General features: G+C 39.4%; 4 non-coding genes across 4 annotated transcripts; all 4 read right to left on the reverse strand.

The window, feature by feature from the left end:
* Positions 1-5,614: 5,614 nt before the first annotated feature.
* On the reverse strand, positions 5,615-5,778 carry LOC135017820 (U1 spliceosomal RNA). Its single transcript, XR_010215607.1, has one exon. It is a non-coding gene; the product is annotated as a U1 spliceosomal RNA (small nuclear RNA).
* A 151-nt stretch (positions 5,779-5,929) lies between these two features.
* LOC135017715 (U1 spliceosomal RNA) lies at positions 5,930-6,093 on the reverse strand. The gene has a single exon (XR_010215508.1). It is a non-coding gene; the product is annotated as a U1 spliceosomal RNA (small nuclear RNA).
* Positions 6,094-15,899: 9,806 nt separating this feature from the next.
* LOC135017963 (U1 spliceosomal RNA) lies at positions 15,900-16,062 on the reverse strand. The gene has a single exon (XR_010215730.1). It is a non-coding gene; the product is annotated as a U1 spliceosomal RNA (small nuclear RNA).
* A 152-nt stretch (positions 16,063-16,214) lies between these two features.
* LOC135017679 (U1 spliceosomal RNA) lies at positions 16,215-16,378 on the reverse strand. Its single transcript, XR_010215474.1, has one exon. It is a non-coding gene; the product is annotated as a U1 spliceosomal RNA (small nuclear RNA).
* Positions 16,379-25,409: the final 9,031 nt, after the last annotated feature.

The following is a 25,409-nucleotide window of genomic DNA, read 5'->3' on the forward strand; positions in this document are numbered from 1 at the left end:
TAAAGTTTTTCTAGGAAACGTTCTAGATGAATGCTTATTAGCCTTTGTCAGTATGTACTTTTGCAAAGTGTCGCTGTGGCGCAATCAGTTAGTGTGTACGGCTATTAACCAAAAGGTTGGTGGTTCAATCCCACCCAGGGATGTAATTGACCTTGTTATCAGATTTTGGTGATCTTTAAGTAGACAAGTCAAAATTTCAAAAACCCCTGTTATGGTGTAGGGTACCTGGCCTTCTCTGATGTAATCAGAGTTAGATTTGATTCAGTGATTTTATAAAAACAGCTAGGAAGCACAATTTAGCAGCGGTTTGCAGAGAAAAAGAAATATGCTGGCAAAAAAATCCAATTGAGTGATTAAACAGCTCTTCATTTTCTGGCTTTATTTTTATGCTAACAAATTTGTTCTCTGAAAAGTGTCCACAAAGCCAAGTATCTGATTAACATCTTTGTAGGGATGGTTTTTCACCTATTGCTAAATTAAACTTGCTTTATTGGAAAGGCAGCAAGATGCATCCTCATTTCAATATCTACTGAAATAATACAGGTTGACACCAGGAAACATTAACGCCACTGCATCCTTGCTGCTTTCTCATGTGGAAGTCTGTTTAATGTGAAAACAAGGTGATATCTAATTAGCACACAGGTAAGGAATTAAGAAAATCTTTATTTAAGGGTGAAGATGTTTCTCACAAAATCGTTGCCCCAATGCATCATTGAAATTCAAGCTGGAAAGATGATTTTAATATATCACTTGTACATTTTGTATTGCTCTTCTGGTGACAATGTAGTTTGTTTTTGTCAATTACCATTTTAATAATAGGGTAAAGAAAATTAAGTGGATTTTTGAAAGAAAACAATACTGTCAATATACTATTAAAACAAATTAAAATGGTAAAAGTTATTGTACTTTAAGTAAAAATAAAAGAGCAAAAATATCAATCCCAGTTTTGGATTACTTTAATTAACAAAAAAAAAATGTATATAGCAGAGGATAGTTTCAATCTGCCTACCTCTGGGTTAAGGGGCCCAGCATGCTTCCATTGCAGTACTCTGCTGCACATGTAAGTGCAAGAGATTCTGAAGCACTCACTCATCATGGGAAAGTACCAATGTGTTTCTTCATTGGTTGATGGAAGAAACATCTTACAAAAACTCTCCAGATTATTGACTTTTTAAAGTTTTCTAGGAAACGTTCTAGATGAATGCTTATTAGCCTTTGTCAGTATGTACTTTTGCAAAGTGTCTCTGTGGTGCAATCGGTTAGTGTGTTTGGTTATTAACCAAAGGGTTGGTGGTTCAATCCCACCCAGGGATGTTATTGACCTTGTCATCAGATTTTGGTGATCTTTAAGTAGACAAGTCAAAATTTCAAACCCCCTCTTATGGTGTAGGGTACCTGGCCTACTCTGATGTAATCAGAGTTAGATTTGATTAAGTGATTTTATCAAAAAACAGCTAGGAAGCACAATTTAGCAGTGGTTTGCAGAGAAAATGAAATATGCTGGCAGAAAAATCCAATTGAGTGATTAAACAGCTCTTCATTTTCTGGCTTTATTTTTATGCTAACTAATTTATTCTCTGAAAAGTGTCCACAAAGCCAAGTATCGGATTAACATCTTTGTAGGGATGGTTTTTCACCTATTACTAAATTAAACTTGCTTCATTGGAAAGGCAGCAAGATGCATCCTCATTTCAATATCTACTGAAATAATACAGGTTGACACCAGGAAACATTAACGCCACTGCATCCTTGCTGCTTTCTCATGTGGAAGTCTGTTTAATGTGAAAAAAAGGTGATATCTAATTAGCACACAGGTAAGGAATTAAGAAAATCTTTATTTAAGGGTAAGATGTTTCTCACAAAATCGTTGCCCCAATGCATCATTGAAATTCAAGCTGGAAAGATGATTTTAATATATCACTTGTACATTTTGTATTGCTCTTCTGGTGACAATGTAGTTTGTTTTTGTCAATTACCATTTTAATAATCGGGTAAAGAAAATTAAGTGGATTTTTGAAAGAAAACAATACTGTCTATATACTATTAAAACAAATTAAAAAGGTAAAAGTTATTGTACTTTAAGTAAAATAAAAAGAGCAAAAATATCAATCCCAGTTTTGGATTACTTTAATTAACAAAAAAAAATGCATATAGCAGAGGATAATTTCAATCTGCCTACCTCTGGGTTATGGACCCAGCATGCTTCCATTACAGTACTCTGCTGCACATGTAAGTGCAAGAGATCCTGAAGCACTCACTCATCATGGGAAAGTACCAATGTGTTTCTTCATTGGTTGATGGAAGAAACATCTTACAAAAACTCTCCAGATTATTGACTATTTAAAGTTTTTCTAGGAAACGTTCTAGATGAATGCTTATTAGCCTTTGTCAGTATGTACTTTCACAAAGTGTCGCTGTAGCGCAATCAGTTAGTGTGTACGGCTATTAACCAAAAAGTTGGTGGTTCAATCCCACCCAGGGACGTAATTGACCTTGTGATCAGATTTTGGTGATATTTAAGTAGACAAGTCAAAATTTCAAACCCTCTCTTATGGTGTAGGGTACCTGGCCTACTCTGATGTAATCAGTTAGATTTGATTAAGTGATTTTATAAAAAAAACAGCTAGGAAGCACAATTTAGCAGTGGGTTGCAGAGAAAAAGAAATATGCTGGCAGAAAAATCCAATTGAGTGATTAAACAGCTCTTCATTTTCTGGCTTTATTTTTATGCTAACAAATTTGTTCTCTGAAAAGAGTCCACAAAGCCAAGTATCTGATTAACACCTTTGTAGGGATGGTTTTTCACCTATTACTAAATTAAACATGCTTCATTGGAAAGGCAGCAAGATGCATCCTCATTTCAATATCTACTGAAATAATACAGGTTGACACCAGGAAACATTAACGCCACTGCATCCTTGCTGCTTTCTCATGTGGAAGTCTGTTTAATGTGAAAAAAAGGTGATATCTAATTAGCACACAGGTAAGGAATTAAGAAAATCTTTATTTAAGGGTAAGATGTTTCTCACAAAATCGTTGCCCCAATGCATCATTGAAATTCAAGCTGGAAAGATGATTTTAATATATCACTTGTACATTTTGTATTGCTCTTCTGGTGACAATGTAGTTTGTTTTTGTCAATTACCATTTTAATAATCGGGTAAAGAAAATTAAGTGGATTTTTGAAAGAAAACAATACTGTCTATATACTATTAAAACAAATTAAAAAGGTAAAAGTTATTGTACTTTAAGTAAAATAAAAAGAGCAAAAATATCAATCCCAGTTTTGGATTACTTTAATTAACAAAAAAAAAATGCATATAGCAGAGGATAATTTCAATCTGCCTACCTCTGGGTTATGGACCCAGCATGCTTCCATTACAGTACTCTGCTGCACATGTAAGTGCAAGAGATCCTGAAGCACTCACTCATCATGGGAAAGTACCAATGTGTTTCTTCATTGGTTGATGGAAGAAACATCTTACAAAAACTCTCCAGATTATTGACTATTTAAAGTTTTTCTAGGAAACGTTCTAGATGAATGCTTATTAGCCTTTGTCAGTATGTACTTTCACAAAGTGTCGCTGTAGCGCAATCAGTTAGTGTGTACGGCTATTAACCAAAAAGTTGGTGGTTCAATCCCACCCAGGGACGTAATTGACCTTGTGATCAGATTTTGGTGATATTTAAGTAGACAAGTCAAAATTTCAAACCCTCTCTTATGGTGTAGGGTACCTGGCCTACTCTGATGTAATCAGTTAGATTTGATTAAGTGATTTTATAAAAAAAACAGCTAGGAAGCACAATTTAGCAGTGGGTTGCAGAGAAAAAGAAATATGCTGGCAGAAAAATCCAATTGAGTGATTAAACAGCTCTTCATTTTCTGGCTTTATTTTTATGCTAACAAATTTGTTCTCTGAAAAGAGTCCACAAAGCCAAGTATCTGATTAACACCTTTGTAGGGATGGTTTTTCACCTATTACTAAATTAAACATGCTTCATTGGAAAGGCAGCAAGATGCATCCTCATTTCAATATCTACTGAAATAATACAGGTTGACACCAGGAAACATTAACGCCACTGCATCCTTGCTGCTTTCTCATGTGGAAGTCTGTTTAATGTGAAAACAAGGTGATATCTAATTAGCACACAGGTAAGGAATTAAGAAAATCTTTATTTAAGGGTGAAGAGGTTTCTCACAAAATCGTTGCCCCAATGCATCATTGAAATTCAAGCTGGAAAGATGATTTTAATATATCACTTGTACATTTTGTATTGCTCTTCTGGTGACAATGTAGTTTGTTTTTGTCAATTACCATTTGAATAATAGGGTAAAGAAAATTAAGTGGATTTTTGAAAGAAAACAATACTGTCAATATACTATTAAAACAAATTAAAATAATAAAAGTTATTGTACTTTAAGTAAAAATAAAAGAGCAAAAATATCAATCCCAGTTTTGAATTACTTTAATTAACAAAAAAAAAATGCATATAGCAGAGGATAGTTTCAATCTGCCTACCTCTGGGTTATGGGCCCAGCATGCTTCCATTGCAGTACTCTGCTGCACATGTAAGTGCAAGAGATCCTGAAGCACTCACTCATCATGGGAAAGTACCAATGTGTTTCTTCATTGGTTGATGGAAGAAACATCTTACAAAAACTCTCCAGATTATTGACTTTTTAAAGTTTTTCTAGGAAACGTTCTAGATGAATGCTTATTAGCCTTTGTCAGTATATGCTTTTGCAATGTGTCTCTGTGGCGCAATCAGTTAGCGTGTTCGGTTATTAACCAAAAGGTTGGTGGTTCAATCCTACCCAGGGACGTAATTTACCTTGTTATCAGATTTTGGTGATCTTTAAGTAGACAAGTCAAAATTTCAAACCCCCTCTTATGGTGTAGGGTACCTGGCCTTCTCTGATGTAATCAGAGTTAGATTTGATTAAGTGATTTTATAAAAGAACAGCTAGGAAGCACAACTTAGCAGTGGGTTGCAGAGAAAAAGAAATACGCTTGCAGAAAAATCCAATTGAGTGATTAAACAGCTCTTCATTTTCTGGCTTTATTTTTATGCTAACAAATTTGTTCTCTGAAAAGTGTCCACAAAGCCAAGTATCTGATTAACACCTTTGTAGGGATGGTTTTTCACCTATTACTAAATTAAACTTGCTTCATTGGAAAGGCAGCAAGTGATGTCATCCAAGCAGTGGGTCAAAGTTGGCTTCATCCCTCGTCTGCTCATGAAAAGAGAAAAGGGATATGCAGGGCATGGCGGCCTTTTGCGACGCTTGGATGACCCCTAGTTCGCAATAAACAACCCCACCCTCCTTCGGTGTGGGGCTCATGTTGGCCATGCCCCAGCCCCTAAAGCATTCAAGCTGATTTCTTGCAGCAGCTGGGTACTGTAACAGCTCCAGAGCTGCTCTGTAAGGCAAGTAAAAGGGTGTGGGCCCTGCAGCACTACCTGTAGTTTGCATTGTGCATTGGAAGGCACAAAGTAAGCAGACGGGAGGAGAAGTCAGGATAGTGCACAAGGTTATAGAAGGGATGGGCTCAAGAAAAGAGAAGTGGAAACAGACAGCATACTAGGCTGGAGAGAGACCTGAGACAAAGAGATCTGAATTATACGAGAGCCGTCCAGGGGAAACACAAATTATGCAGTCAAGTTTCCCACATTTGGGGAAATCGCAAGGGGCAGCACACCCAGAGTGCAATGGGTGAGCCTTGCCCTGGGAGAAGCACCTTCATGATCATAGTATCTCACCTGGCAGGTTAGTAGGAGTTGGGCTAGAGCTGGGGAGGGTCGCTGCTCGGGCACTACCTTTCAAGTGAAGGAGATCCAACTGAGGCAGCACAAGGGAACTCTCAAAAGAAGAACAAGGCTAGAGGAAGATCTGATATAAAGAAATCTGACTTTTACCAGAGCTGACCAGAGGAAAGCACAAACACAGTCCACCACTACCACAAATAATGCAGTCGAGTTTCCCACATTTGGGGAAATCACAGGGGTCAGCATACCCAGAATGCAATGAATGAACCTCACCCTGGGAGAACAATCTTCATGACAATAGTATCTCCTATGCAAAATAAGTATGATTTGGGATAGATGATACTGGATGTGTACACAACCGCCCACACACCAACCTTGTGTGGACAGAAGTATACACTCTCCGGCGCCAGTACCCGCTGGATCAAGGAGATTTTAGACAATGGCGGAGACTGCTGCTCCTGATACAGGGATAATTGCAATCCCTATATTGAACAAAAAAACACAAAAACTACCCACACAGGTGTGACCCTCTGTAGGAAATCAGTAGCGCTGTCCCCACCATTTATCGGAGATAATCAATAAATAATTAAAAAATGGCTAATTACTATTAAATTTTAAAACATATAAATCATATTTTATTAACATATATTGCTGCAGCAAAATTGACATACATAAAAATGCATATTGTGTATAGTGGATGCCTTTAATGTAAATGCTCCACATACACAAATGTATATACTTAATTACGTTTATTCTCTGAGGCTTGGATTTTAATAAGCTGACTTCAAAATGTCCACATAGATTAATGATAGACCAATGAGCTCGGCATTTACGGACACTGCTTGCATGAGTATGTCCTTAATTAATTAATGTCCCGAAAAAGATGTGTGCACACATATATCACTTTGAATGGATAGTTACCATGGGCGATAAGTTTTTCATTCACCTCTTTAGAACAGTCTGTTTAGGACCGTCCCAATTGGAAAGACTCCCTCTGCTGGTGCTTGTCCATTTACTGCAGAATATCTGGAGACAATATCCACGGGAATCCGTCCACAGTGCTCCGGCTCCCTCTGCTGGTGGCTAACCGCAATTGCAGGTGGACTGGCTGTTTTGTCGTAGCCAGAAGCCGGTGATCGTGTAAAACAAGCAGGAGGTGATAGTCACTGCCAGTAGGTCCTTCGAAAACGCGTTTCTCCGCCTTCCCAGTGCGTTCAGTGGCTTCCTCAGTTCGAATGACCATCATCCCAATGAACACTTTATATAGCCCCACTTATTTGAAATTCCCGCGGCCATTCGCGCATGCGCACTCAAACGTGCGTTCCAAGCCTCAGTCTCATTACAAACTTTAAATAGACTCCAGCGGCCATTTTAGCTGGTTAAAACACACGATCCAAGCCTCATTATCACACCCGGAAGTTGCATCCATCGTTCTTATTAACAATATCAGAATCAAGCCTCGTTTTAAAACATAATTATCTACAACTTCATATTCAATTATACTGAACTCTAATGCAATTTGCTCAACAAGATTACGTCACTTAGTTTAATCATAATTAATTTATCATGATTACAAGTAATCCATGTCTTATTTGACAACATCAGTACAAATATGACCGTATTTAAGAACAATATTAATACTAGTCAACACATCCTATTTTATTAGCACAGGTGATAAATATATTAAATATACTGCTCAACAGTATCATTACTCGGAAATAAAAGGGGACTAATTTTGATTATAATTTGTACTTTATAATTTATAATTTAGATCCCCACACGCCATCTTGTGGTTCAAATACATAATTACACCCCTTCGTATTGTTATACATAATCCTGTTATCTCCATCTCCTTAATCCAGCATCATAAGGAACCATATCCTATCCCACCCCCCCATATATTATATGTCAAGAATGATATTTATAAAAATCAAATATTTATATTATAAATATTAAACATTTGAACTTAGATTTTATTTAACTCAACCGTATCATTCAGACCCTGCGGGATCAAGGTTTTTAGGCTAAAGATCCAGAAAGCCTCTTTCTTACATAACCTTTTATACCTATCACCTCCTCTACTGGTTACCGCCACTTGTTCAATTGCCATGATTTGTAGATTATCACTTTTCCCTCCATTGCATTCCAAAATATGGCGGTATAGGTAGGTGTTTCCTACTTTTTTATCTATCTGTCTTTTATGCTCCATGAACCTAACGTGAAGTGCCCGAGTGGTGCGCCCCACGTACTGTGCTCCACAACCACACTGTAAGACGTAGATAACATACATGGATCTACAATTCAGAAAACTTTTTATATTGAATTTCTCTCCCGATACAGATGAGACAAATTGTGTGGTTTTCTTTTTTGTGTGTTTGCATGTTGTACAGTTTAGTCTACCACACTTATGGAACCCTAATGGCGGTTTGGGTATCCATGTATCTATTTGTCCCCCTTGGGCATCTGGAGCCATGGATTTTTCCCCAGGTCTCCTAAAAAAACTTGGAGCTAGTGCGGACTTCAGACTATCTGACTTCCGAAATATTACCTGTTCACTAAGGACTACATTGGAGTTCAACATCTCATCCAACTTGAGAATAGAAAAGTTCTTCTTAATTATCCTCTTGATCTTGTATGCACTAGTATTATACTTAGTTACAAACATTGTTGTCCTATCCGTCATTTTGTTATTTTTCTTTCTAGTATTTTTGCTGGTGGTATCCAATAAATGGTCTCTTTCCATATTTTCCACCTCCTTCCAAGCCTGGTCAAGAACAGATATTGGATACCCCTGCGTAAGAAACGCCCCATAGAGAGATTCCATTTGTTCTCTTGCTCCTTCTTTGGTGGAACAATTCCTTTTTATCCGAAGGAACTGGCCCTTCGGTATATTATCCTTCCATCGTTGTAAATGACTACTTTTGTAATGTAAATATCGGTTTTGATCTACCTCCTTAACAAAAGTATTTGTTATAATGATGTCATTTTCGATCTTAAGTGCTATATCCAAAAAAGTGACCTGTGTGGGGTGGCAGTACCCCGTAAACTTCAAACCATAATTATTGCAATTCAAACTGGCAACAAATTATTCTGCTGATTCAGTGCTCCCCTCCCAAATGAAAAATAAATCATCAATGAAACGGCCATAAAGAACCAGGCTCGCCCCGAGATCACTGGTCCACACATGTTGTTCCTCGAACCGCCCCATAAACAGGTTGGCGAAACTCGGAGCGAACCTGGTTCCCATGGCCGTCCCCCTAGTCTGTAAATAATATCGTTTATCAAAAATAAAATAATTATGTTCGAGTATAAATCTAATACTCTCCAAAATCAACCACCGCAATTCTTCCCCTATATTAGGGTCTCTTAACAGATAAAATGCCACTGCCTCAATCCCCAACTGGTGCTCAATGTTAGAATATAATGATTCTACATCACATGTGATAAAACAATAAGTTGACTGCCATTTAATATTTTTAATTAAATTTAAAAAATGTGTAGTGTCCTTAATGTGTGATTTTAATTTGACAACATAACCCTGTAAAAAACTGTCTATAAAAAAAGATAAATTGCTGGTCAATGAATCTACCCCCGCAATAATGGGTCTTCCCGGGGGGTTAATTAAAGTTTTATGTACTTTTGGAAGACAATAATACGTGGGAATTACCGGATTATCAGAAAACAAAAAACATTGAGTTTCTCTGGATATAGCACCTAAATCCACTGCCCTATTTAGCAAGATTTTTAATTCCTTTTGAAACTGTGCGGTGGGATTGTGGGTCAGTCTTGAATACAGGTGGACGTTGTTTAATTGTCTATTGGCCTCCGCCAAGTACATCACTGTATCCATTACCACAATCCCACCGCCTTTATCAGCTTGTTTAATAGTCAAGGAGGGATCCCCCCTCAAGATTTTAAGTGCTGATCGTTCCTTAGTACTCAAATTATCCTTTAACGATTGTTTCTCTGATTTTTGGCACATCTCCCTAAATTGTTCTAATGTTGACTTATAGAAGCTCTCAATATAGGGCCCTCTATAAGTCAGCGGGTAAAACTCAGACTTATTTTTAAATCTGTTTGTCCCATTACCATCAAATATTTTAGTATAGTCCTCCTTATTCGACTCATTCGTTGATTCATCTGCCAAGGATTCTAATATATCAACCATTAATTGGTCATCCTGATCCAATATAATGGGATTACCTTCAATACCTTTTTTCTTCATATTTTTCATCGCGAAATATCGCTTTCTACTTAGCGTTCTGATATATCTATTAAGATCAACGAATAGATCGAATAAGTTGGGTTTTTGGGCGGGAGCAAAGTTTAAGCCCTTTTCAAGCAATCTCAGTTGATCTGGACCCAACTTTTTTGAGGACAAATTAAAAACCCCTTTTCCCTTCACTTTAATTTCATGTTTTTTACTTGACCTACTCTTTCTTCCTCTCTTTCCTCTGGCTCTTGTTCTCTTTGCCTTTTTCCGGACCACCCTGTTCCTTCGTACTTTCTTTGTGGACGGTTTTGGAATCTGTGGCTGTCCTCCAAAAAATTATTTGTGCCACCATGGGTGTTCGACTGTTGCCTATTCTTCCCTCCCATATCTACCCAATCATCCCTTCCAGAGTCTCTTCTACTCCACTTGGAATATGGGGCTGGGGATTTGACACTATTTTGTTGGAATAAATTATCATGCCTATTCCTATAGGTATTTGGTTCCCAATTCCCCTCATCCTGATTCCTAAAACTCCTGGAATCTCTCCGATCAATTGGGGTTCTTGGTCCCCTGTAATGACCTAATCTATGTTCAAGATTTTGTCTGGGTCCTAATTCCCTTTTAGAGGGTTTTTGGTCATAGATGTTGTCCCTCCTTCTATTGTAAGTGTGAACCTCTCCCTTTTGATAGTCTAATTTATCCCGATTTAGTTTGTTGTTTTTTCTGAAGACTAAGGTTTTTTCAAAATCCTCCACCTTACGATTTACTCTCAGATCTCTTTCATTGAATCCTTTGTCTTCAGAAAAAGATTTCAACAAATCCTGGGTCTTTTCAATTTCCTTCTGTATCACACTAACTTTGTCTTCCCTAAATCTGACAAGCAATTTCATAAGGTTTATGGAACAATTATCTAGTAATTTATTCCATTCCTCTGAAAACTGCTTGTCCTCTTTAAACGTAGAGGTCTTTAAAATCCTCAATCCCCTGGGTATCAAACCTTGATCTAAATATTTCTGTAAGGACACCTGGTCCCACCAGTGCCTTGTTTCCTCTATACATAGATTTTCTAGTCTATTGAATAAACCATGCATATCCTCCAAATTCTCATCCCTCTCCATAATTTGTATATCTTCCCCCCCTCTTAAATACACATTGCGTCTTTCCAATCGTTCAGCTATGCACTTAAGCGCTGCCAGATCAATGGTTCCCCAAGTTACCTGCTGCCCGAGATGCAATTACCTAAGACAATCAAATCAAAGAATAAATGATACTGGATGTGTACACAACCGCCCACACACCAACCTTGTGTGGACAGAAGTATACACTCTCCGGCGCCAGTACCCGCTGGATCAAGGAGATTTTAGACAATGGCGGAGACTGCTGCTCCTGATACAGGGATAATTGCAATCCCTATATTGAACAAAAAAACACAAAAACTACCCACACAGGTGTGACCCTCTGTAGGAAATCAGTAGCGCTGTCCCCACCATTTATCGGAGATAATCAATAAATAATTAAAAAATGGCTAATTACTATTAAATTTTAAAACATATAAATCATATTTTATTAACATATATTGCTGCAGCAAAATTGACATACATAAAAATGCATATTGTGTATAGTGGATGCCTTTAATGTAAATGCTCCACATACACAAATGTATATACTTAATTACGTTTATTCTCTGAGGCTTGGATTTTAATAAGCTGACTTCAAAATGTCCACATAGATTAATGATAGACCAATGAGCTCGGCATTTACGGACACTGCTTGCATGAGTATGTCCTTAATTAATTAATGTCCCGAAAAAGATGTGTGCACACATATATCACTTTGAATGGATAGTTACCATGGGCGATAAGTTTTTCATTCACCTCTTTAGAACAGTCTGTTTAGGACCGTCCCAATTGGAAAGACTCCCTCTGCTGGTGCTTGTCCATTTACTGCAGAATATCTGGAGACAATATCCACGGGAATCCGTCAACAGTGCTCCGGCTCCCTCTGCTGGTGGCTAACCGCAATTGCAGGTGGACTGGCTGTTTTGTCGTAGCCAGAAGCCGGTGATCGTGTAAAACAAGCAGGAGGTGATAGTCACTGCCAGTAGGTCCTTCGAAAACGCGTTTCTCCGCCTTCCCAGTGCGTTCAGCGGCTTCCTCAGTTCGAATGACCATCATCCCAATGAACACTTTATATAGCCCCACTTATTTGAAATTCCCGCGGCCATTCGCGCATGCGCACTCAAACGTGCGTTCCAAGCCTCAGTCTCATTACAAACTTTAAATAGACTCCAGCGGCCATTTTAGCTGGTTAAAACACACGATCCAAGCCTCATTATCACACCCGGAAGTTGCATCCATCGTTCTTATTAACAATATCAGAATCAAGCCTCGTTTTAAAACATAATTATCTACAACTTCATATTCAATTATACTGAACTCTAATGCAATTTGCTCAACAAGATTACGTCACTTAGTTTAATCATAATTAATTTATCATGATTACAAGTAATCCATGTCTTATTTGACAACATCAGTACAAATATGACCGTATTTAAGAACAATATTAATACTAGTCAACACATCCTATTTTATTAGCACAGGTGATAAATATATTAAATATACTGCTCAACAGTATCATTACTCGGAAATAAAAGGGGACTAATTTTGATTATAATTTGTACTTTATAATTTATAATTTAGATCCCCACACGCCATCTTGTGGTTCAAATACATAATTACACCCCTTCGTATTGTTATACATAATCCTGTTATCTCCATCTCCTTAATCCAGCATCATAAGGAACCATATCCTATCCCACCCCCCCATATATTATATGTCAAGAATGATATTTATAAAAATCAAATATTTATATTATAAATATTAAACATTTGAACTTAGATTTTATTTAACTCAACCGTATCATTCAGACCCTGCGGGATCAAGGTTTTTAGGCTAAAGATCCAGAAAGCCTCTTTCTTACATAACCTTTTATACCTATCACCTCCTCTACTGGTTACCGCCACTTGTTCAATTGCCATGATTTGTAGATTATCACTTTTCCCTCCATTGCATTCCAAAATATGGCGGTATAGGTAGGTGTTTCCTACTTTTTTATCTATCTGTCTTTTATGCTCCATGAACCTAACGTGAAGTGCCCGAGTGGTGCGCCCCACGTACTGTGCTCCACAACCACACTGTAAGACGTAGATAACATACATGGATCTACAATTCAGAAAACTTTTTATATTGAATTTCTCTCCCGATACAGATGAGACAAATTGTGTGGTTTTCTTTTTTGTGTGTTTGCATGTTGTACAGTTTAGTCTACCACACTTATGGAACCCTAATGGCGGTTTGGGTATCCATGTATCTATTTGTCCCCCTTGGGCATCTGGAGCCATGGATTTTTCCCCAGGTCTCCTAAAAAAACTTGGAGCTAGTGCGGACTTCAGACTATCTGACTTCCGAAATATTACCTGTTCACTAAGGACTACATTGGAGTTCAACATCTCATCCAACTTGAGAATAGAAAAGTTCTTCTTAATTATCCTCTTGATCTTGTATGCACTAGTATTATACTTAGTTACAAACATTGTTGTCCTATCCGTCATTTTGTTATTTTTCTTTCTAGTATTTTTGCTGGTGGTATCCAATAAATGGTCTCTTTCCATATTTTCCACCTCCTTCCAAGCCTGGTCAAGAACAGATATTGGATACCCCTGTGTAAGAAACGCCCCATAGAGAGATTCCATTTGTTCTCTTGCTCCTTCTTTGGTGGAACAATTCCTTTTTATCCGAAGGAACTGGCCCTTCGGTATATTATCCTTCCATCGTTGTAAATGACTACTTTTGTAATGTAAATATCGGTTTTGATCTACCTCCTTAACAAAAGTATTTGTTATAATGATGTCATTTTCGATCTTAATGTAATTATGTATTTGAACCACAAGATGGCGTGTGGGGATCTAAATTATAAATTATAAAGTACAAATTATAATCAAAATTAGTCCCCTTTTATTTCCGAGTAATGATACTGTTGAGCAGTATATTTAATATATTTATCACCTGTGCTAATAAAATAGGATGTGTTGACTAGTATTAATATTGTTCTTAAATACGGTCATATTTGTACTGATGTTGTCAAATAAGACATGGATTACTTGTAATCATGATTAATTAATTATGATTAAACTAAGTGACGTAATCTTGTTGAGCAAATTGCATTAGAGTTCAGTATAATTGAATATGAAGTTGTAGATAATTATGTTTTAAAACGAGGCTTGATTCTGATATTGTTAATAAGAACGATGGATGCAACTTCCGGGTGTGATAATGAGGCTTGGATCGTGTGTTTTAACCAGCTAAAATGGCCGCTGGAGTCTATTTAAAGTTTGTAATGAGACTGAGGCTTGGAACGCACGTTTGAGTGCGCATGCGCGAATGGCCGCGGGAATTTCAAATAAGTGGGGCTATATAAAGTGTTCATTGGGATGATGGTCATTCGAACTGAGGAAGCCGCTGAACGCACTGGGAAGGCGGAGAAACGCGTTTTCGAAGGACCTACTGGCAGTGACTATCACCTCCTGCTTGTTTTACACGATCACCGGCTTCTGGCTACGACAAAACAGCCAGTCCACCTGCAATTGCGGTTAGCCACCAGCAGAGGGAGCCGGAGCACTGTGGACGGATTCCCGTGGATATTGTCTCCAGATATTCTGCAGTAAATGGACAAGCACCAGCAGAGGGAGTCTTTCCAATTGGGACGGTCCTAAACAGACTGTTCTAAAGAGGTGAATGAAAAACTTATCGCCCATGGTAACTATCCATTCAAAGTGATATATGTGTGCACACATCTTTTTCGGGACATTAATTAATTAAGGACATACTCATGCAAGCAGTGTCCGTAAATGCCGAGCTCATTGGTCTATCATTAATCTATGTGGACATTTTGAAGTCAGCTTATTAAAATCCAAGCCTCAGAGAATAAACGTAATTAAGTATATACATTTGTGTATGTGGAGCATTTACATTAAAGGCATCCACTATACACAATATGCATTTTTATGTATGTCAATTTTGCTGCAGCAATATATGTTAATAAAATATGATTTATATGTTTTAAAATTTAATAGTAATTAGCCATTTTTTAATTATTTATTGATTATCTCCGATAAATGGTGGGGACAGCGCTACTGATTTCCTACAGAGGGTCACACCTGTGTGGGTAGTTTTTGTGTTTTTTTGATTTGGGATAGGGCTGGGGAGGGCCGCTGCTCAGGCACATCTCTGTCAAGTAAAGGAGATTCAACTGAGGCAGCACAAGGGAACTCTCATCTGGGGACAACAACTGCAGGGAGAACACATATTTTCAGATGAACATGGGGTGGCAGAAGGCTGCCTAATACTGAAGCACCCCCAAACAACAAACCAAATGCAACAACTAGTGCAAGCATTCCTGGGGGATGGCCTGCAGCAGATGGATTTGAATATGGTGATGTCATCCAAGCAGTGGGTCAATGTTGGCTTCAACCCTCGTCTGCATATGAAAAGAGAAAAGGAGCGTGCAGGGCATGGAGGCCTTTTGTGGTGCTTGGATGACCCCTAGTTCGCATTAAGCACCCCCACCCTCCTTCGGTGTGGGGCTCATGTTGGCCATTCCCCAGCCCCTGAAGCATTCAAGCTGATTTCTTGCAGCAGCTGGGCACTGTAACAGCTCCAGAGCTGCTCTGTAAAGCAAGTAAAAGGGTGTGGGCCCTGCAGCACTACCCGTAGTTTGCATTGTGCATTGGGAGGCATAAAGTAAGCAGACGGGAGGAGAAGTCAGGATAGTGCACAAGGGTATAGAAGGGAGGGGCTCAAGAAAAAAGAAGTAGAACCAGACAGCAAACTAGGCTGGAGAGAGACCTGAGACAAAGAGATCTGAATTACATGAGAGCCGACCAGGGAAAACTCAAATTATGCAGTCAAGTTTCCCACATTTGGGGAAATCGCAGGGGCAGCACACCCAGAGTGCAATGGGTGAGCCTTGCCCTGGGAGAAGCAACTTCATGATCATAGTATCTCACCTGGCAACTAAGTAGGAGTTGGGCTAGAGCTGGGGAGGGTCGCTGCTCGGGCACCCCCCTGTCAAGTGAAGGAGATCCAACTGAGGCAGCACAAGGGAACTCTCGAAAGAAGAACAAGGCTAGAGGAAGATCTGAGACAAAGAAATCTGACTTTTACCAGAGCTGACCAGAGGAAAGCACAAACACAGTCCCCCACTACCACAAATAATGCAGTCGAGTTTCCCACATTTGGGGAAATCACAGGGGTCAGCATACCCAGAATGCAATGAATGAACCTAACCCTGGGAGAACAATCTTCATGACCATGGTATCTCCTATGCAAAATAAGTATGATTTGGGATAGGGCTGGGGAGGGCCGTTGCTCAGGCACATCTCTGTCAAGTAAGTTGCATTTGATTTGTTGTTTGGGGGTGCTTCAGTATTAGGCAGCCTTCTGCCCTACCATGTTCATCTGAAAATATGTGTTCTCCCTGCAGTTGTTGTCCCCAGATGAGAGTTCCCTTGTGCTGCCTCAGTTGAATCTCCTTTTGGAGAAGACCTCAATAAGATTGTAGCTGATCTGGCTACTGCTAAAACAGCTTGCCTACCTAGTATGACTCCTACCACGCAGAAGGCTAAAAGTACTTTTCTTGGCCCTTTCATCCTCCAGGTAAAGCGTACCCAAGGTCAGGCATACCCAAAGCAAGCTCATGTTTCCAGACCTGCCAAGCCCAGACTGAAGCAATCCAGGGCTGCCCATCAGCCTGCTTCCAAAACGGACAAGCCTGCCGCATGACGGTGCAGGCCTCCCTCTGGGGGATCCCAGGGTGGGGGGCCCGACTTCTAGGTTTGGCAAAGAAAGGTATAATTCTAAGCTAGAGAATTCTGTTTGGAGCTCACCTTGTACTTTGTGAAGAAATAATCAGCATTGTGGCTGAGCAGATACATGTAGTGTGTGGCTGCAAACTGCATGGATCTGCTGCGTTGTAATGCTGATTCTTTTTTTTTGCAAAGTACCAATAGCTTCATATAATGTTCACAATTTTTATGCAGGATCAAATAGCTCAATAGGTAGGGTGTTTGATTAGAATTCAACAGGTTATAGGTTTGAATCCTGGGTATGGTAGTTTGAGATGTGTTATTTAATAAAGTATGTTGTTCTGACTGCCGGCATCCTATCACCTGGGATATCATACTTAATAAATGGAGTTGATCAAATTTTTTTTTTTTAACTAGGGACAATTTCCAGATACTTCTCTTTATAACTGAGATTGCCCCCTGGAACTTCACATCAGTTGACAACTATGCATGAGTGGGCAGTGCTTGCCCTGGATCTGTCCACCCATTTATGTGCCGCCATAAAATAAAGCATGACTAACAGTTATCCTGGGCGTACACTACACAATTATCTGTCAGGCTATCTATCCAGTCTGGATGGATGGAATGAAAATCTGGTAATGTATAGGAGCAAATGTCAATTAACCATTTGCTCCCAAACACTAGAAAAGTGGTCAAAAATGGTCATTACACAAATTGGTTAAACCCAAAATTTAACCAATTTGTTTAGGGGACCATTTTTGTCCATTTTTTAGTGTTTGAGAGTAAATCGTTGATGGTCATTTGCTCACATAGATAACCGGATTTCTATTCCAACCAGCCAGTGTTGGAGAGATGGTCTGCCAGATTACATAATGCATACCAGAGCCATAACTAGACTTTTTGGTGCCCTGTGACAGAGAATTATATGCCCTCCCCCCCATTTTTGCAATATGGACAAAAGGCGCATGCCTTGTGGGGAAGGGGCATAACAAGATTGATCTCAGAGAAAGCACATGAGATATGAAGATATATCTAGTATACTTGACACTCAATGGTTTGTGGTATTGCAGGGGTGCCCTCCTTAAATGCATATACAGTCACACATGGCATGTTTGTGTAAATGGCATATCAGCAGTCAGCACTAACTGGTGACATGCCATTTGTACAAGTAAGCCATGTGTGACTAATATATAAACATACTTTATTAAATAACACCTCAAACTATCATACCCAGGATTCAAACCTATAACCTGTTAAATTCTAATCAAACACCCTACCCATTGAGCTACTTGATCCTGCATCTATTCTAACCTCCAAAAACAGATTCAGTTGCATTTTCCAGCGTGTTTTGTTTGCGCCTTTGCAAATGTCTTACATCGACAAACTTATTTAGTACTATTTTGCAAATAGGGTTACATTGTCGCAACATTGTGTTCCCTAATTGCTTGATTTTTTAAATGCAAAAATTGATAAAGACACCTGATAATTGCTCTGTGGAGTCTTCTTTTGTGTCTACTTCTTATCTACATTTAATTCCCTACCTATAATCAAGGCATTTTTAAATGCTGGGTGCTGCCAGGACGTGAGGCCTACCTAGACTTTAGATCTGAATTTGAATGTACTTGTGAACTAACTTAATTTCCTACTTCTAAACTCATTCCTAAATTCACTACTTACATTAATCCTGTAGTTGGGCATTTTGAGCCTTCAATTGTGGGCATTGTTTTGTGTCCAGACCAGCAGCTGGTGGTGTGCATTTGCTGGAAAGGCATCGAAGACCTCCGATATGCTGCATCTCCTGATGTGTGTCTGCCTCAAGTGGCAGTCAGCAAATGCATGCTAGACACCCCATTCCAAGCTGATTGTGACATCACGGAACATGCATCATAGAACAGGCATGCTAGAACATGGGTCTTTAACCTGCGACCCTCCAGCTGCTGTGGAACTACATATCCCAGCATGCCCTGCCTCAGTTTTAGCATACCTTAATAGCAAAACTGTGGCAGGGCATGCTGGGATGTGTAGTTTCACAGCAGCTGGAGGGCCACAGGATGAAGACCCATGTGCTAGAACCAAACCGCAGGTACATTGAATGCTAGCAAGCTGAACGTTTAAATCCTTTTTGTTCCGCAGCATTCCAATGTGGAAGATTCCATGGAACCAGAGATTATTCCATTGAGAAGGACATGCTGCCTGGATGACTGCACTGTGCAAATTAAATCACGGAGCCAGTTGGCTTGTGGGTGGCTCTGGTTACTGGGTGGTTAGGTGGGCGGTGTGTCGGAGGTGGAGCACATGAAAATGAATGTGTATCATCCAGCTAGTGAGAGAGAAAACTCATGCAGGAGTGTGCCTGCTTGTCAGTGAGTTATGCACCTTGCCAGACGTCAAATCTACATGGAGCAACTGGAGGGGACAAGAGCAGGTTTGGAAAATATAGACAGAAGAGCATATATGCTGGCGCATTCTCCATGATTGTGTCAGCTTATGTTTTGGTGCACTGCACTTTCCTCCACTAAGTTTTAGCCATTTTGTTTAAACGCAAGTGTAGTTGCTTCTCGCTCTTTTGGCTGTGATATTGTATTGTGGTTGAAGAGTCTGCTGGAGGGATTGTTTTCTTCATTGGCGAGAGACTGAAGATATTCCAGGATGGAAGGCTTGGGAACACTATCCGTTTTTCAGTTGTGGAAGAGTTGAAAGACCGGATTGGACTACATTCTATAGTAAAGGGTATCTTTGTATTTATTAATCCTCCCTTTATATGTGTCTGTCTTTCAATAAAGCTTTGGGCTTGTGATTCCGTCACCCTCTTACACTCCACACCCATAGCCTTATTAACTATTGTATTGTTTAAATGTATAGTGCAGTTCATGATTTATAGTGTAGGCTGACCTGTGCTGTAGTTCTTGAACTGTACTATACCGACAGCATTTGTATTGTGTTTTGGCTGTGCTGCAACACAGTACTTATGTGTGTAATGTTTATGTATGTTTTTTTGCTTCTTTATGTCAATAAAGACTGCTTTTTCAATCCAATATCTGAAAACAATCAATGTTTATCTTTGATGGCAATAGAAGTGGTATGATATTTGCTGCTTTTGAAAGGCAATATCTGATATGTCCCCTATCTGGGAACCATATATTAAATGGCTTTTCAGAAAAGGGAGATGGGAGAAGAGCTTTCAGTACTTGTAGGACCGATGCACATTTCCTATTCTAGCCTCCAAAAACAGATTCAGTAGCATTTTCCAGCGTGTTTTGGATGCGCCTTTGCAAATGTCTTACATCGACAAACTTATTTAGTACTATTTTGCAAATAGGGTTACATTGTTGCAACATTGTGTTCCCTAATTGCTTGATTTTTTAAATGCAACAATTGATAAAAACACCTGATAACTGCTCTGCGGAGTCTTATTTTGTGTCTACTTCTTATCTACATTTAATTCCGTACCTCTAATCAAGGCATTTTTAAATGCTGGCGGCTGCCAGGACGTGAGGCCTACCTAGACTTTAGATCTGAATTTGAATGTACTTGTGAACTAACTTAATTTCCTACTTCTAAATTCATTCCTAAATTCACTACTTACATGAATCCTGTAGTTGGGCATTTTGGGACTTCGATTGTGGGCATTGTTTTGTGTCCAGACCAGCAGCAGGTGGTGTGCATTTGCTGGAAAGGCATCGAAGACCTCCGATATGCTGCATCTCCTGATGTGTGTCTCCCTCAAGTGGCTGTCAGCAAATGCCTGCTAGACACCCCATTCCAAGCTGATTGTGACATCACGGAACATGCATCATAGAACAGGCATGCTAAAACATGGGTCTTCAACCTGCGACCCTCCAGCTGCTGTGGAACTACACATCCCAGCATGCCCTGCCTCAGTTTTAGCATACCTTATAGCAAAACTGTGGCAGGGCATGCTGGGATGTGTAGTTTCACAGCAGCTGGAGGGCCACAGGATGAAGACCCATGTGCTAGAGCCAAGCCGCAGGTACATTGAATGCTAGCAAGCTGAATATTTAAATCCTTTTTGTTCCGCAGCATTCCAATGCGGAAGATTCCATGGAACCAGAGATCCTTCCATTGAGAAGGACATGCTGCCTGGATGACTACACTGTGCAAATTAAATCACGGAGCCAGTTGGTTTGTGGGTGGCTCTGGTGACTGGGTGGTTGGGTGGGTGGTGTGTCGGAGGTGGAGCACATGCAAATGATTGTGTATCATCCAGCTAGTGAGAGTGAAAACTCATGCAGGAGTGTGCCTGCTTGTCAGTGGGTTATGCACCTTGCCAGACGTTAAATCTACATAGAGCAGCTGGAGGGGACAAGAGCATGTTTGCAAAATATAGATAGAAGAGCATATATGCTGGCGCATTCTCCATGATTGTGTCAGCTTATGTTTTGGTGCACTGCACTTTCCTCCACTAAGTTTTAGCCATTTTTGTTAAGCTCAAGTGTAGTTGCTTCTCGGCCTTTTGGCTGTGATCTTGTATTGTGGTTGAAGGGTCTGCTGGAGGGAGGGATTGCTTTCTTCATTGGCGAAAGACCAAAGATATTCCAGGATGGAAGGCTTGGGAACACTATCCGTTTTTCAATTGTGGAAGAGTTGAAAGACCGGATTGGACTACATTCTATAGTAAAGGATGTCTTTCTATTTATTAATCCTCCCCTTATATGTGTCAGTCTTTCAATAAAGCTTCGGGCTTGTGATTCCCTCACCCTCTTACACTCCACACCCATAGCCTTATTAACTGTTGTATTATTGTACAGTTTAAATGTATAGTGCAGTTCATGATTTATAGTGTAGGCTGGCCTGTGCTGTAGTTCTTGAACTGTACTATACCGTCAGCATTTCTATTGTGTTTTGGCTGTGCCGCAACGCGGTACTTATGTGTGTAATGTTTATGTATGTTTTTTTGCTTCTTTATGTGCATCGGTCCTACAAGTACTGAAAGCTCTTCTCCCATCTCCCTTTTCTGAAAAGCCATTTAATATATGGTTCCCAGATAGGGGACATATCAGATATTGGATTTCAAAAGCATCAAATATCATACCACTTTTATTGCCATCAAAGATAAACATTGATTGTTTTCAGATATTGGCTTGAAAAAGCAGTCTTTATTGACATAAAAAAAAACATACATAAACATTGCACACATAAATACAGTGTTGCAGCACAGCCAAAACACAATACAAATGCTGACGGTATAGTACAGTTCAAGAACTACAGCACAGGCCAGTCTACACTATAAATCATGAACTGCACTATACATTTAAACTATACAATAATACAACAGTTAATAAGGCTATGGGTGTGGAGTGTAAGAGGGTGAGGGATTCACAAAACCGAAGCTTTATTGTAACACAGACACATATAAGGGGAGGGTCAATAAATAGAAAGATATCCTTTACTATAGAATGTAGTCCAATCCGACCTCTGTGCTCTTCCACAACTGAAAAACAGATAGTGTTCCCAAGCCTTCCATCCTGGAATATCTTTGGTCTTTCGCCAATGAAGAAAACAATCCCTCCCTCCAGCAGACCCTTCAACCACGATACAAGATCACAGCCAAAAGGCCGAGAAGCAACTACACTTGAGCTTAACAAAAATGGCTAAAACTTAGTGGAGGAAAGTGCAGTGCACCAAAACATAAGCTGACACAATCATGGAGAATGCGCCAGCATATATGCTCTTCTATCTATATTTTGCAAACCTGCTCTTGTCCCCTCCAGCTGCTCTATGTAGATTTAACGTCTGGCAAGGTGCATAACCCACTGACAAGCAGGCACACTCCTGCATGAGTTTTCTCTCTCACTAGCTGGATGATACACAATCATTTGCATGCGCTCCACTTCCGACACACCACCCACCCAACCACCCAGTCACCAGAGCCACCCACAAGCCAACTGGCTCCGTGATTTAATTTGCACAGTGTAGTCATCCAGGCAGCATGTCCTTCTCAATGGAAGGATCTCTGGTTCCATGGAATCTTCCGTATTGGAATGCTGCGGAACAAAAAGGATTTAAATATTCAGCTTGCTAGCATTCAATGTACCTGCGGCTTGGCTCTAGCACATGGGTCTTCATCCTGTGGCCCTCCAGCTGCTGTGAAACTACACATCCCAGCATGCCCTGCCACAGTTTTGCTATTAAGGTATGCTAAAACTGAGGCAGGGCATGCTGGGATGTGTAGTTCCACAGCAGCTGGAGGGTCTCAGGTTGAAGACCCATGTTTTAGCATGCCTGTTCTATGATGCATGTTCCATGATGTCACAATCAGCTTGGAATGGGGTGTCTAGCAGGCATTTGCTGACAGCCACTTGAGGGAGACACACATCAGGAGATGCAGCATATCGGAGGTCTTCGATGCCTTTCCAGCAAATGCACACCACCTGCTGCTGGTCTGGACACAAAACAATGCCCACAATCGAAGTCCCAAAATGCCCAACTACAGGATTCATGTAAGTAGTGAATTTAGGAATGAATTTAGAAGTAGGAAATTAAGTTAGTTCACAAGTACATTCAAATTCAGATCTAAAGACTAAACACAAAACACAAAATAAGACTCCACAGAGCAATTATCAGGTGTCTGCATTGTTGCATTTAAAAAATCAAGCAATTAGGGAACACAATGTTGCGACAATGTAACCCTATTTGCAAAATAGTACTAAATAAGTTTGTCGATGTAAGACATTTGCAAAGGCGCAAACAAAACACGCTGGAAAATGCAACTGAATCTGTTTTTGGAGGTTAGAAAAGATGCAGGATCAAGTAGCTCCATGGGTAGGGTGTTTGATTAGAATTCAACAGGTTATAGGTTTGAATCCTGGGTATGATAGTTTGAGGTGTTATTTAATAAAGTATGTTTATATATTAGTCACACATGGCTTACTTGTACAAATGGCATGTCACCAGTTAGTGCTGACTGCTGATATGCCATTTGCACTAAAACAAATTAAAATGGTAAAAGTTATTGTACTTTAAGTAAAAATAAAAGCTAAAATATCAACCCCAGTTTTGGATTACTTTAATGAACAAAAAAAAAATGCATATAGCAAAGGATAGTTTCAATCTGCCTACCTCTGGGTTATGGGCCCAGCATGCTTCCATTGCAGTACTCTGCTGCACATGTAAGTGCAAGAGATCCTGAAGCACTCACTCATCATGCGAAAGTACCAATGTGTTTCTTCATTGGTTGCTGGAAGAAACATCTTACAAAAACTCTCCAGATTATTGACTTTTTAAAGTTTTTCTAGGAAACGTTCTAGATGAATGCTTATTAATCTTTGTCAGTATGTACTTTTCGCAAAGTGTCTCTGTGGCGCAATCGGATAGTGTGTTCAGCTATGAATCAAAAGGTTGGTGGTTCAATCCCACCCAGGGACGTAATTGACCTTGTAATCAGATTTTGGTGATATTTAAGTAGACAAGTCAAAATTGCAAACCCCCTCTTATGGTGTAGGGTACCTGGCCTTCTCTGATGTAATCAGATTTGATTAAGTGATTTTATAAAAAAACAGCTAGGAAGCACAATTTAGCAGTGGGTTGCAGAGAAAAAGAAAAATGCTGGCAGAAAAATCCAATTGAGTGATTAAACAGCTCTTCATTTTCTGGCTTTATTTTTATGATAACAAATTTGTTCTCTGAAAAGTGTCCACAAAGCCAAGTATCTGATTAACATCTTTGTAGGGATGTTTTTTCACCTATTACTAAATTAAACTTGCTTCATTGGAAAGGCAGCAAGATGCATCCTCATTTCAATATCTACTGAAATAATACAGGTTGACACCAGGAAACATTAACGCTACTGCATCTTTGCTGTTTTCTCATGTGGAAGTCTGTTTAATGTGAAAACAAGGTGATATCTAATTAGCACACAGGTAAGGAATTAAGAAAATCTTTATTTAAGGGTGAAGATGTTTCTCACAAAATCGTTGCCCCAATGCATCATTGAAATTCAAGCTGGAAAGATGATTTTAATATATCACTTGTACATTTTGTATTGCTCTTCTGGTGACAATGTAGTTTGTTTTTGTCAATTACCATTTTAATAATCGGGTAAAGAAAATTAATTGGATTTTTGAAAGAAAACAATACTGTCAATATACTATTAAAACAAATTAAAATGGTAAAAGTTATTGTACTTTAAGTAAAAATAAAAGAGCAAAAATATCAATCCCAGTTTTGGATTACTTTAATTAACAAAAAAAATGCATATAGCAGAGGATAGTTTCAATCTGCCTACCTCTGGGTTATGGACCCAGCATGCTTCCATTACAGTACTCTGCTGCACATGTAAGTGCAAGAGATCCTGAAGCACTCACTCATCATGGGAAAGTACCAATGTGTTTCTTCATTGGTTGATGGAAGAAACATCTTACAAAAACTCTCCACATTATTGACTTTTTAAAATGTTTCTAGGAATCGTTCTAGATGAATGCTTATTAGCCTTTGTCAGTATATACTTTTGCAAAGTGTCGCTGTGGCGCAATCAGTTAGTGTGTAAGGCTATTAACCAAAAGGTTGGTGGTTCAATCCCACCCAGGGACTTAATTGACCTTGTT

Source organism: Pseudophryne corroboree, unplaced genomic scaffold (assembly GCF_028390025.1).
Source record: "Pseudophryne corroboree isolate aPseCor3 unplaced genomic scaffold, aPseCor3.hap2 scaffold_320, whole genome shotgun sequence".
NCBI classification, from domain to species: domain Eukaryota; kingdom Metazoa; phylum Chordata; class Amphibia; order Anura; family Myobatrachidae; genus Pseudophryne; species Pseudophryne corroboree.